This window comes from Trachurus trachurus, assembly GCF_905171665.1.
Source record: "Trachurus trachurus genome assembly, chromosome: 5".
Classification (NCBI taxonomy): Eukaryota; Metazoa; Chordata; class Actinopteri; order Carangiformes; family Carangidae; genus Trachurus; species Trachurus trachurus.
This window is the reverse complement of record NC_139896.1, coordinates 20,369,039-20,384,068: the sequence shown is the minus strand read 5'-3', so window position 1 is coordinate 20,384,068 and position 15,030 is coordinate 20,369,039. Positions and strand designations below refer to the sequence as shown.

Sequence of the window (15,030 nt, the reverse complement as noted above, 5' to 3'; positions counted from 1 at the left end):
GGTCCTGATGGCTGGTACTGACATCTAACAGATTTTCATTTCTAGTCACAAGCATCATTATTTCTATTCATATACCCACAGTTTTCCCCTCTCACTGAGTCAAACTATCCACATTATTGGATGAGATACAAAGTAAATTGATGAGGTTCTTAATTTGTTGCCTCTTAGAATTTAAGTGGATGAGATATAAGATGAACACAAATGCTCCAATAATAGAATAGTACACTTTTGTATCCTATTTCACTTTTTGTCAGATCAAACTATGGCATCTGCAAACTCAGTACATTTCGCAGCTGTTTGCTCACCTGCCTGTCATCCCTCCTGAAAAGCCACGCCCCCTACAGGCCAATGCTGTATACACCTGTCACCCAGTAACAATTACTGTAAACCACATACAGAGACACTTGTGGTCTCAACCTGAAGTTCAAGGTCAAGGACACGATGGCGTTGTCTCCCCTGAGAGAAAATAGTTTGTGATCTATAGGGAATCCCTCAAAACACACTCAATAAAACACTAAGTAGGACACGTGTGAGCTTGTTAGCATTAGCCTGTGTTCTGTGTAATGTGCTGTACAAATTACGAATGACTTCGTGTTTCTCAATCTGCTGCCACAACTGTGTTTCTCTTTCTCCATTTTTCACATTGATGAGTTTAACTGACAGAGAGATGAATGAGTGTTTGTACAAACCTCTTCCCTCAGTTTATCAGAGTTCATCACCAGTACATTCAAAACATTAGATGTGGCCACGCTCTGGCAGACAACTGAAGGCAGCTGTGTGCCATGGTGGATGCACGCCAACAAATAGTGCACATTTCAGAAAACAGCCATTCAGAGTTGAGTGTCTTACAACTGCTGCCACTAAGACATACAGAAACATAACCACTTTGCTCTGAGATCCTCACAACATTAACAGAATCTATCAGAAAATCTGTGTCCCAGAGTAGTATTTAAAATCTGCACTGTTGCATGTTAAATATTAGCACATGTCACTGCTGGAGTCTCTTATCGTGGATGTGGCCAGAGTTTCCCTGAGGCACTTGTTTGACTTTTACCTTGAAAACCTGAGCTGCCCTGTGGAAACAGCGTCTGATGGCTTCAGCAGAGGATGAGGAAGGACACGCTGTTATGGTACCAGAGGGTTTCACAGCTGTTACTGCAGTTTGAGACTCACACGGCTTTAAACGACTGCCTGACAGTCACTGATGGGACCTGAGTAGGTCGGTGGTTCGTGTCACTCAAATAAAGTTTTCACATTTAATTTTAATATCTTAATTTCAGTTCTGCTCCAACCTAAATCCCTTCAAATCAGTTGATACAAGAGGACGCTGTTTGTATGGTCATGGTAGATCTGTGATTCGTGCTTCTGGGTTGTCCAGTTTGTCAAGTATCTCGCTGCATCACAGCCTGAGCTCTCCAAATTTGTGCAATGAGTCTTTTGAGCCTGATGTGACTAGGGATTATTAGTCTGATATTTCTGATAATTTGCTGGTTATATGACAAATATATATTTTTAAATCTTTCATTTTTAAAGGAGACATATTATGGCCCTTTTCCACAAATTAAAATAGTTCCCAGGTGTTTTAAAGACATGCTTCGGTCAAAATACCCCAAGGATCAAACATCTCAGCTCTTTTCATCCTCTCAAAACAGCTCTGTTCAGAACGGCTGGTTTCAGAGCCTGTCCCTTTAAATGCTTGGCCTGCCCGACCCCTTCTACCGGTCCCAGGTAGGGGTGATGTTATGCAAATTCGAATCCTAGTGACATCACTGGAAGACAACTGAGAGAACAGCTTGTAAAACCACGTGGATTTTAACCTATAGGGAGCCTGCAAATTACTTTACTTTTTTTTTGTTAATTCTCACGTTTTGGGGGTCAGAAGGCAAAACAAACACCCAGATATATGTTAAAGAGCCTTCAAAAACGGATATTTCCATAACATGTCCCCTTTAAAGAGAAAAAGAAATACGTAGAAGAAGGTATCTGGAAAAGTATAAATCAGGTTTTCGACTGTTTTATTCTTCTCCCAAAGTCTGAGGCTGCAGTTCCTCTACTCACCTAACAGTCCCCAAAGACTCCCAAGTTAAAATGTCCACCGTAAAAACAGGAATAGATGCATTCACAGCTGGTACAAAAACAATGTCTCCTTTCATGATGACTATTTATACAACTCATCTGAACTCACCAAACCTTTTTAACAACTAACGGTGTGAAGAACTGAAGCTAAAACGCGAAAACTCAGTTCCACACAGGCCACTCCTCTTTGCCCGTATTTTTTTATTTAGGAGTGAGGGGTGGATTTAGACACTGCCAAGATGGTGACATTGGAGCAGCTCTCTCTGAGCTTCAGACACCTGTGGCTCCATATGTATTTACAGTATGTGGTTTTTTCAGGAAGCTGTGCAGTTTACATCTGAGTTGGGTTTAGAGTAAACACAAGAACCGAGTTGTTGGTGTCAACAGAAAAATAACAATAGCCACCAACAGGAAACAGAAATGTTACAGTGACGTGATTCAGAAACATCAGGTTAAACAATGAGGAGTCAGAAAGTCTCATCTCCACCTGATGAAACACAATGTACAATATGCCAACACACACACACACACACACACACACACGCACGCACGCACGCACACACACACACACACACACACACACACACACACACACACACACACACACACACACACACACACACTGTAATATTATTTCTCATGACAATTTGAGCCAACCTTTGCAGTTGGCAGCCACTCTTTCTGTGGGAGTGGCTTAATCACAGACCTGCTCTCCACTAACACTGACGGTGAAAAAAAAAAAATTAAAAATCTCAGTGTGAGCAGTTATCTGCCTTTGTGGGAGCTGGAGGTGATGATAATTTGACATTATCTGCTTTAGCTCAGCATGAACAGTTGCTACTAGCTGCACATGGCCGACACGAGCTGAGAGTTTATTCCATGAACACAGGTTTTGTTTCACATCCTGTGTTCAATCGTTTCGCTAATCGCCAATTATCCACAAAACGCAGTTAAAGTCGTTACAGTGCAGGCTGAACAACATCAATGGTGAAACTAACAGAGTTGGTGTTTACATTAATGCTACACAAAGTTGTCATTGTGTCGGTCCATGTGCGGCAGGTCACTATGACCTGTAACTGCAACCACTATATGAAGCCATTTTAAAGATCAAAAGAACCATGTCTTTGAATTCAGGTCCTCTAAGTCGCTGTTGACATGTTTGATAGCTATTGATATAGGATGTGAGTGACTGATAGATGAACACACTCTAATGCGAAGTGTCTAAACAATCGCCTTCAACATTGGACATTTACAACAGCAGACAAATGCGTTAACTGGTACAAAATACACATAACAATACAACAAATACTCACAACAAACTGTTCCTTAATGTCTTAAAGAGGAAAGTCTGAGGACACTTTGCAGGTCTCATTGATACTGTCATCTCTCTGAGCTGCTGAGCTGCTGTGATTATCTAGAGAAACTTGAGGTTTGTAGATGTTGTCCTTTATATTCGGACCTACACCCCCCCTCAACTTCCTTTAACCCCTGTGTCCGTATAATGCTGCTTTAATTCCTACATTTCTGTCCAACAGCCAGATATCACTGTGCATTAGTTCAGCCGGCGTCTACTCATGAAGAGAAACCTGAGATGTGAAAATGAGCAGATGCATGTATGTGCACTGCAGCACAGAGACCAGACTCCCTGTGGCTCAGCAGGGCCCAGTTTGGAAGATCTGGCTCCAAACCAGCTCTGCTGCAGGACGGTGGGGGTCCAGAGCAGTGCAGATGAAAACTTCTGCCAAGAGTCCGACAGTGTGAACGCTCCACATGCTCTGACATATCGCTGCAGCCCGTTGCTCTTGTTATCAGGCCACTTGGACGAGGAATATCCTGATTTATTCTTGTGTTTTTTTTTCATGTTTTAAAACCCGGCCCACAGCCTGAAACATAAATGTAAAGCTGCCTGCCGTATATGTGAGGAGCTTTTTCCCTCCACATGATTGACTTCACTTGGCATAATGTTGGCCATTGAATGCGGCCGGTGCTCTGAGCTCAGCCAATCTGGAGCTTTCACCCAAGTGTGAAATGGAAATTCTTGTTCTGCCTCCTGAGGCCTCCAAAGTTTTACTGTGACTAAATGACACTTTGCAGGGGGTGGGGAGGTGGGGGAGGTGGGGGGCGTCCCGGCTCAGCGACAGCTCATAAAACCCCAGCCTAAAATACAGCATTATGTGTTTAACCTCAGACAGATCAGCAGTGATTTGCGGTGTAGAGTTTCTTTTCCCTCTCTCCTCAGCAGGTAGTATAAAAACAAAAAGCTGGTTCTGACCAGTGACAGACGTCCTGGCACTCGAACACATGAAGCAGTGATCGAGCAGCATAACGACGAGCTCCCACTGGATGTGACCAGTGAAGTGGTTCTGTGTGTTACTCTCTGTTGTGTTTTATGTCTTAGTGTCGTGCTACAAATGAATCAAATGAATCAAACTTTATGTCGGAAGTTTGATTGATAGTTTGGTCTCCAGTCACCTTGCTAGATAGCCTGACAAGCCAGACTATATCATTAAAATGTATAGTCTGGCAACGACCGGTAGACCTCGGCTCAATCCAGGGGGCGGGATGAAGGCTGTCTTTCAAACTGCCTCTGCACGCAATAGGGTAGCGCTACGACTATTAATCAGAGCAAAGAGCAGGATGTCGTTAGCCTGACAAGCCAATTAAAATGTATGTCGTCATCGCGTTAATCCCGCCCAACGACTCTCTAAACAGATAGAGCGCTGTGATTGGTGAACACAAATGGTGTTCGAGACTCAAAAAGTTCCTATGGCTCGTTTCTAGACCCACCTACGGAGCAAATATTTGCTGCCGCTAGGGTGCGTCTAGATTTCTAGGCTACTTGCTAGATGCTGCTATGTGCAAATGTCCCCTGAATGCCTCACATGCAGATGTTTGGTAGATGCTGTTGTTTACAGGTGTCCTAAACGACTCATTTGCAGATGGGCTGTATATTGTTGATTCATTCAGTTCAGTTCAGTTCAGCTCAGTGGTGTATTTTGGTGTGTTGTCTTTTATCAGTAGTGAACAGAGGAGAAGCTCCAGTGATCATACAGGGGAGCAGGATGCGTGCTATGAACTGATAATAACAACATGAACACACACACAGTACTTTAAAATACCCCAGCATGACTCTGTCCCTCACATTCATCTTCTCGACTTGACCGTGTGTCTTGTGTGTGTCTGAACACGTGTTGCTGCTGCCGACCTGTCAGGGATCAGAACATGGGTTTGACCATTGACCCTGGGTGGCTCGCTGTGTTTAAGGCGGTGCAGTGTGCGTTGTCAGACTGGACTCGTGGGGCTTGTAGATCACGATGGATCCTGGATGAACCCTCTGGAGTTTCAGACTTACATCATGTGTTTGTCCTCACTGTGTGTGTGTGTGTGTGTGTGTGTGGGGGGGGGGGGTCCTGATCAGAGTGATCAGCGAATTCAACTGTAGTAACTCATCTGATCAAGATTTAAAATATATGTTCTCAGATTTGTTTTTACCATCTCTTTCAAACCTTTTTCCTGCCCAAAACTGCATTTAAACAACTTAACTTAACAGGCAGATCTTCATCAAACCTGATGGATCATCAACTGTGACTCATGTAGCTTTCTCGGTTAATCTTCAGGACTTAAATCAAAGTATCATTATCAATCAGAGAGTACAAGAAAGTGTTTATTCTAAAGTTCACACACAGTTTGTAGTTACTCGTTTTAATAATAAATTAAGACATGTTAGTCCAGAACCTAGAGTTTGGCTCATTTCTTTACGACTGATTCATGACAGCAATAAAACTCTGACTGATGCTCTGCACAGAAGGAGGCCTGCTCACTACAGAGCCACAACCACAGAAAACACTCAACACCACACAACACCTGCAACACATACGGCCAATGAAATGTAGTAACACACAGCAGCAGTAACTCACAACAGTAACACATTCTGCTGTTAATTTCTCCTGGCCAAATGAAAACAAAGAGGATTATCTGGCGAGCTACTGCACGTCTCTGGTTGGACCTTATCATTTAAATCATTAAAAACATCTTATTGAACCTTAAATGTGAACATTTAACTAAAACAGAAGAGTAACACGGGGGTAACAGCCAAATATGAAAACACAGAGCAGTGATTTAGTGGAGCAGCGGTCAGGTTTACCTGACGACAATATTTTCACTGGGTTTAATTCAGAGCTTCACATGATGAATCTGAGTGTTTGTGAAATGACTAATGGGAAGAACAAGGTCAAAATGTTGTATTTACATATTATTAAATTACACTTTGGTGAAATCCTGGATGTTTTTTTTTTTGCCTTTTTGGAGCCTCAGATTTAAGAGATGAAATGAGACACTAGTTTAGTTTTTGACATTTTGAGCTTCTTAAAAATCTTCTGTAAACAGCTGTAAAGTGAACACAGTGGAGGACAAGTATGAATATTCTTTAAGATGTGGTGGGTCAGATGTAAAGATAGATCAAGAAAAACTGGGCTTGGTGTATTTGAGGAAATTTACTTTATGTATATACAGTATGTTAATGAATATTTTCACCTTTGGGAAATAGATATTGTATAGGCCTAATTATCATATGAAGGGAAGACAGCTTTAATTGTGAAGTAATAACCAGGCAATAACTGAGGTCTATGTCTGAGTGGGACAATACCAACCCCACCCCAATCTGTGCAAAGAAAAAAAAAAAACGAACTAAAAAACCTTATATATGCCTATAAGGGGGTCATAAATACAGTACGTCTACTGCATTCTTGCTTTATTAGGCAGCAGGAAATTTGTAAGAGAGTAGTCAGGGTCTCTCAGTGTGTGCGTCTACTCAGGAAGTCATAAACCTGACATTACAATTATTTTCACACCATTTTCACAGACTCTCAATTTAAAGCCCTTACAGTTTGGTTTAGAAACAGAGATGAACGAGTTTCATCCAAAAGTAAAATAAAATAAAGTTTCTGTAATTTAGATTTTAATTTGGTGTCCTGACCTGCAAAGCCTTATGTCGTTGACTGGACATGTAAGGATTTCCAGAGAATTAGTCGTCCAACAATACGAGCAGAAAACATACTGCAAGTTAAGATGGACGCTGCCTCTTTGAACCCACCCACAGGCGTCTGAAGCTCAGAGTGAGCTGCTCCACTGTTGCCATCTTGGCAGCGCCTCAGCCCACCATACTTTCAGTGGTTAATAAAATGTAAACAAGTGCGTTCTGTAACCAGTCGTCATGAAGGAGGAAATGAGCTGTAGAGACCAAAACTGTTTGTACCAGGCAGTAAATTTATAGTTTATTTCTGCAGTTAAGTAGGACATTTTAATGAATTAATTAATCAGGTAAGGGACTAACTCACTGTTGGAGACTCACTCTAGTGGTCAGTAGAGGAACTGCAGCTTCAGATTTGTGCTCAGTCAGCAGCTGTCATGTGCATTTTAAAGGACAAAACAGAAAACTAGAAAAACAGCTGGTTATAGTTGAGCTGGTCCCTGATCTGTAGATGAGGCCCCTGCACAGTCACTGTTATAAGCTTTTGAATATGATGCACCTGGGTGTATAAATGTGTCAAGTGATCCTGATGTGTTCAGACTTGTTTCACTGGGCTTGGACCAGTTGAAGGACCAGTCGAGCTGATTAAACCAGTAAGGGAGTGGGAAGTTTTCTTCTTCTACTTAGGTTCCTAAGAGGCCGGATACAAAAGTCCCTTTATGTTTAATAAAAGACTGTCTCCATCCTCACTCCCACTGAAAAACCAAAAACATATTGTCATTTTCTCTGCAGCCGTCATGAAACAATGGAAAAGTTTCAGTCCAAAAATCTGATTTCCAACTCACTCCTACTCTTGAACGTATCATTTTTCTCTGCGACGTACAGGAGATTTTACGGCCGAGAATCAGGACAGTCATCATCTGGTTTTTAAATCCTGCAATCGCACCAAGTCTCCGACCATAACCAATCATTAATCAATCATCAATTAATCAATCGAGCATGTTTCAGTCAAAGAATATCTGACTACTCCTCTGTCAGTGTTACTTGTCAAAAAAGAAGTTTGAAATTTCTTTGTTAGCCTACACAGTCAGATGAGCTGAAGCTAGTTGGTAAGCCTAGCTTCGCTTAACTTGGCTCACCTTAGCTTAGTTTCACATAAAGACTGGAAACCAGGAAACAGCCTGACTCTGGCCAACGTAACAAATCTAAATAATCCCACTACTTACTCTCACAAAGAGAGAGAGAGAGAGAGAGAGAGAGAATCTCTTCTGATTGGTTCAGAGCCTCCTCTCTTCTGATTGGCTGTCCTCTTGTTACCAGAGCTCCAGATGTGAAACTAAGACTGAGATAGTTTTTATATCCTCTCAAAAATAAAAAAAAGTTTTACAGACTTGATCCTTAAAATGAATGATATTTTGAATATTTTCTGTTTCACAGGTGTTGTTACTCAAACTAACCGTCCAATCTGTAAAAATAAATTTTGACTCGACATTAAAAACCAATGTGTGTTGACACTGAGTTGGAACTTAAGTTGGAAATTTATCAGTTACATTTCTGTTGAAATGATGAATGAAGTATCATGAACTTGATAATACCTTGTTTTCTTGATTTACGTAATACTTTGCACATCTTGGATGTAATACAGTTATATTTTTGATCTTGCACTGGGATATGCAGATTAAATGTAGTTTATGGTTTTTACTTGTAAAACAACTTTTTAGTATTTTCCAGTAGCAATCCTTCAGATATGATCCAGCTGTAACTGATCGTTGTTGCTGCCCTTTACTGCTGCAGAAGCAAAATTTATATTACGATGTGGAGGTAAAAAGCAGTCAAAATCAGTTATAAAACCACCCCCCACCCTCTGGAGTTTTTACCTCTAGTTGAAAGGCTTGACATGTTTATCACATGCTCAAAGATCTTTTCTGGGACGTCTCACTATCTTGGAGAAAAATATCCGCTCCAATAAATCTTCATTTCTACAGAGTTACCTGTGGGCTGTGAGCAGCTTGTGTGATTGTGATCTAAACAAACACTTGGCCCAGATCCAAAGGGATCTTCCTCTGTCGTCTACTGTACATGTCAGTCCTGCCATCACATCTGTTCTGAGCAGACACCTGATGTTTTTGTTAGTAGATTAATCACTTTGTGACGCATCTTTTCACCACAGCTGAACACATGAAGTCTAGAGAGAAATGTGCAGGTCCTGAATCGAGAGCTCTGGTCTGAATTCATCTGGCTGCAGATTCCTTTTTTTCTCCAGAGGGTTCGTGGACCTGTAGGTCACAGGGCGAGATCAGCTGTGTGTGTGTGTGTGTGTGTGTGTGTGTGTGTGTGTGTGTGTGTGTGTGTGCGTGTGTCCGATGATGTCATGTGACTAATTGGAAGCAGCAAAGGTGTATGTAATGTATGTGAGTGTGTGTAGTGGATGGCACCAGGGAATAGACCTGCTTTGTTGAAAGGATGAACTTGTTGCTATAAATCACTAAGGATGTAAATCTTAGCAACACACACACACACGCACACACACACACACAAAGTAACCACCTCAGCTTAATGCAGCACACCTTTTTTTGTAAAGAAATGATGATTCACCCAACAGCTGTTTTAGTGTCCGCACACACACACACTCATGAAAATGCAGGTACATGCACTGAACATTGCGCAACAGGACCGACAAAGCATGCAAACAAACATAAAAATACTTTTTTACACACACACACACACACACACACATGCCAAAACGAACTTGTGACTATTTACTTATGTCTACATTTCACCATTAAACCTATTGCCCTCAGTTAAAAGGTTCAATTTGCCAACACCACAGAAGAACCCAGTTAAACTGTCCACAGTCTCACACGACGTGCTCCTCCTCTGTCCTCAGGTATCGTCAGAAATCTCAGAGACAAAGGCCTGAGTCAGTCACTGATGTTCCCACAGTAACAGTACAATCCAGGTCTAGAGGTTGTTTCCATGGTGACCTTCAGAGAAACTTAGGAAACATGTTCATCCTCTAAACGTTTCTTACTGTAATACTGTATAAAAAATAATGTTAATGTTCATTCAGTTTTTGGACATTCTGCTCCACACAACGCTGTAGGAGTCACAGGCTTGTAAAGAAAAATATTCTAGGCTTAAGACTTTTTTGTAGTTACTTTTATTTATTTTATTTCCATTTTCAAAGAGTTTACTTTATGAACAATAAATATAGGCCACATCGAACAAAAAAAAAGTTATCTATTGTTAAAAGTCAAATCTTTAGCCTCCAACTATACAAAAGATCATGCAAGATCATTGCAAAAATGTTTACGAGGAATATTGGAGACGATGGTGGCTCCTGTTAAACCTGTAGTTTGTCATTGTGTCTCTTTCCACCTCTCTCTCTGTCAGCACCTGTTTGATCTCCTCCCTTCAACACCATCTATGGAGTTTTTCCTCAGTCGATGTGAGGGTCTAAGGGCAGAGGATGTTGTTGTGATGCCATGTAAAGCCCTTTGAGACAAACTGTTTGTAAGAACGGGCTATACAAATAAAATTGCCTTGCCTTGCCATCGTGAACAACAGACACCCACTCCTATTGAACGTGGTCCCATTAGAGTCCAGGTGAACTGCTGAGCAGAGCTGACGACAGGACGAGTCCTCTCAGCAGGCTTTTGTCTGTTTACAGTTAGGCTATTATGCTAATGAATCTGAATTAATGAGGTGGTGGTTCTGTTGATGTAAACACATGTAGCAGCATTAATTAGACCAAAGATCTTGTTACACCTGGACACACAAACACACACACACTAGCCCACACGTCCTGCAGTAGAGGTCAAATCCCCGGTCTGTTTATTCCCTGTTTCAGACTCAAAACTATGGTGGCCCTGAGAGCTCAACTCACTGCGGCACTTTTTTGTGTCCCCGGAAACACCTTTGTTGAGTTTTTGCAGAGCTTGTGTTGTCAAATTGATAAAGTTGTTTTCTGAATTTGTTGAGCTGAAGTTTTATTAAGTTAGAGTGTGTTGAGCCCTCTGGGTCATTGTACTAACATGATGCCTGAAAATGGGACACCCCAATAGGCTTCAAAGCTTGTCAGCAGGATCCAGTCACTGCAGGTACCAAAGTGTCATTTTCAGCCATGAAATACCTAAAATCTCAAAAGGAATAACCAAAAACATCTGTCCCATTAGCCTGCAGAATACTATATTGATTTAAAGGGTTTAAACTCAAGTTTAAACATATTTTGGTAGCAATTGTTGCTTCATGTGCTTCTTAAAAGCTTTTTTTTCAGCTGTTTGTTGTGGTCGGACGTCTGTTTTTATTATTTTGATTGATCGTGCATTCCAATCAAACCAACTGTACTGTACATAATGAATACATGACACTTATAGAAATATCAGAGCTGCAGAGAGTGGATGTGTCACATTGTGCAGTCGACACAAAACACCTTCCGACTGTGTTTTATTAGACTTAACCCACCGTGCCATTCGCCTTTCAGAAGCACTTACACACTTCATTAAAGTGCAAAGGATACATCCTCACACACACACACACAGAGTCAGCGTGTGTCTGACAATAAAACCATAAACACGATGACAGAGCATCTGCACGCTTCATTAGACCACAAAGACAAATTACATTAATCTGACTGTGGTCACAGTCACTTATATCAGGTCGTCGTCTTTGTAGAGACGTCTGAACTTGTTAGTGAGACACTGGACTCACACTCCGCTGAACTACAGATCTCCCATTGTTATGAGTGTGTCGATGCACACACACACACACACACACACGCTCCTCAGGGGAAATGTGTTTGCATGTAATTCAACCACAATGAGCCTGTGACCCCCCCACTGAGTCCTCACTGACCCCCAGTAGAATCGTGAACTCAGGGAACCGTGAACTGCTGCCGGACTGAAGAGCCAATGGTGTGAGAGGAGAAGGGGGGGGTGCAGAGAGCGGGTGAGGGTGAGGGCGAGCGAGCAGCAGACCCCGGCCCGACTAGTTGTGCTGATGTTTTCTCTGGCAGCTCGACAGTTGGAGTTGCACTCGCTCAGGGGTTCATGAGAAACTGACGCTCACGTGGCTCAGAGAGCAAGGCCGAGCGACAGGGAGGGAGGGGAAGGAAGGGAGGGGAGGGGAGGGGAGGGGAGACGGGACGAAGAGATGAGGGTTGACGCGACCTCGTATCAGAAATAATCAAGTCACACGTCTGAATAAACCAGAGACTGAAACTTTAAGAAAACACTTTGAAAAGTCAAAGGTCCACTATGGAGGATGAGGGGAGGGGATCTTCATTGTGAAGACCCCTCCCACTACAACCCTCTCCACTCTTGCGCCTGATCTCCACGTCTACCTGTGCACCTGCTCCAATCATAACCCATCCCATAACCCCATAATCACCTGCCACTTCCCTCAGTCTCCCAGAGTTCAGCTCAGTCTGACTTCCTGCCCGTCCAATCCAAGTACCAACATGCCTCAGATTGTGAACTATCTAACTAACAGTATATTATGATTTCAGTGTGAATGGTCATTTTTGCTTGATAATGTCTCTTTATGTCTTGAATATATGTTTCTATGGTGTATTACTGTAAACTAAGCTACATATCATCACATCACGTTCTACACTAAAGCTACCCACCAGAGAAATGTAGCAAACTTAGCTGCAATAAAATTACAAAAGTAGCTTTTTTTTAAACATCAAACCAACTTGATTCCGAGTCACTGTTATCTATCAATAAATCTGTAAGACAAACTGCCCAACACTGCGTACTTGTTAATGTAAACACTTCAACGTAGATCCACATAACATTGACTTTGCATACAATGGAGCATAAGAAATAATAAGCTAGTATTAGCTGCAGCTTTCAACATAAACCCTGAGGTTGGCCTATAGGCTACCTTCGAAACGAGCGTGGGTGCATGAGCCAGAAAGCAGCTGGGCAAGAGTCGCCGATTGATTGTTGTTGGTAACATATGTCCTGCCCCTTCTTGGATTTTGATTGGTGTGTGAGACAAGTGACATTGACGAATGCTGTGCTGTTGTTGAACAGATTTCTACTCCAAGGGCTCTGAGCGCAGCTGCAAAAACCAGTCGCGATTTTTCCGCTGAGCGCTGTGAACGCCGAACTTTAGAGGATCTGTGTAGAAAGTAAACGCTGTGAGTGCAAAAAGCGCGTTTGGTGGACACGACGACAATGTTGTGAACCATTTTACCTTTGTCTGAAAAAATAATTGCTTCTTTTATTTGGATTTTACACTTGGCCATATTGTGATTTCAATGTACCTACATTGTGATCAATTGAGCAGCTTTCAGTTCTACAGGTATGTCAGAAGGCAGAAGTAAAAGTGAAACCTTTCTTTTCTGGATTTTCAAAATGGCTAAAGGTCCACACTTTGTGTGTGTGTGTGTGTGTGTGTGTGTGTGTGTGTGTGTGTGTGTGTGTGTGTGTGTGTGTGTGTGTGTGTGTGTGTGTGTGTGTGTGTGTGTGTGTGTGTGTGTGAACAACTGAGTCCACTTCTCTGCAAACTGTATCTTCCTCTTCAAACAAACACCACCACCAGGTGAAGTCAGTTTGCCTCTAAACGTCATGGCAACCACTCAAATGTCCTGACTGTAGTTTGAGTCCAGTGATAGAAGAAACAACAACAACAACAACAACAACAACACCACGAGTAGAGACTGTTTTACTGTTTTGCCAGACTTTCCCCCGTTTTAATAAAACTTCAGGCTTCTCACTCTGTCTCTGTCTGCTCTAATGAGACATTACATTTCCTCTTTGAGTCTGAGTTAAATAATGAACAGATAATAAAACTCTCACTGATCCATCAGAGTCAGTAAAAGCAGATTAAACTCACCTGACCAGGACAAGAACCGGCTCCTCCAACTGTCAGTCCTACCGCTGCCGAGTCATATCCAACACTGCTGGGGAGCTCCCTCACTTCCTATGAGTGTGTGTGTGTGTGTGTGTGTGTGTGTGTGTGTGTGTGTGTGTGTGTGTGTGTGTGTGTGTGTGTGTGTGTGTGTGTGTGTGTGTGTGTGTGTGTGTGTGTGTGTGTGTGTGTGTGTGTGTGTGTGTGTGTGTGTGTGTCAGTGGGCTTGGCAGCTGCCTGCTCGGTCCTGATAGCGTTCAGTGCTGCAGCTCCAGAGGGTTTCACAACAACGCCAGAAAGAGTGGAAACTTAACTTCCCCCGATTTCTTCTACTCTCCTCTGTTCTCCTCCTCTCTCTCTCCTTCTCTCCTCCTCTTTTTGCTTTTTTAAAAACTTTTTAAAACTTTGTCAGTCGTTTGTCGTCTTCATCTCTTCTCTCTCTCTCTGCTGCTCCTCTTTCTGTCTTGATTTCTGCTCTGTCTCTTGTCTTTTGTTCTTCTTAATTATGCCTCTCCTTCTCCTCCTCCTCCTTCAGTTTCACTCTGTCATGTCTAATTTGTCATTTTCCCTCTTATCGTTCTCTCTTTTTCTCAACTAAAACCCCTTCGTCTCTGTGTCTCTATTCTCTTCCTTGGGGATCCTCTCTCTTTCTCCCCCTTCTCCTCCCCCTCAGTCGCCTTAATGCCTCCTCTCCTTGCTCCCCTCTTTATCCCACTCCTTCTCTCTTTGCTTCCCTTTTCTATTTTGTTTCTTTTTCCTTTTAGTGCAGTAGTAACAGAAAATGTCTCTGAAGCCCTCCTCCTCCTCTTCATCCTCCTCCTCCCCCCTTTCTCTTTCCTCCCCTCCCCCCCTCTCCACTTCGAGAGTATCATGTTTGGCTTTAAGCTGAAGAACTTGGCGGGGGCTCAGAGACGTACATCAGTGACTGTGTTGCTTCACGTCCCGACTGATGGACGTACATCTGTGAAAATAAACAGTGCACACTGGATACACACTCAGTCACATCTGTGTGTTTGGAAAACTTTATTAGCAAAGCACAAGAGAGCAAGTGGACGACTCAGTCAAGTGAATGAACGGCAGGAAAGGAGTTTAAGAATTTAGTTTGTCTGGGTGAAGTTTTAAATGTG

General features: G+C 42.4%; 1 protein-coding gene across 4 annotated transcripts in view; it reads right to left on the bottom strand.

Annotated features, from left to right (window-relative positions):
- Positions 1 to 14,510, bottom strand: part of ripor3 (RIPOR family member 3) — a 47,423-nt gene extending 32,913 nt beyond the window's left edge. For 3 of the 4 annotated variants that reach the window (XM_083971571.1, XM_083971569.1, XM_083971572.1), the window contains exon 1: positions 13,889 to 14,510. The gene's annotated coding sequence lies outside the window, so the exon portion shown is untranslated. The remainder of the gene's footprint in view (positions 1 to 13,888) is intronic. The other variant, XM_083971570.1, reaches the window with a different exon arrangement.
- Positions 14,511 to 15,030: the final 520 nt, after the last annotated feature.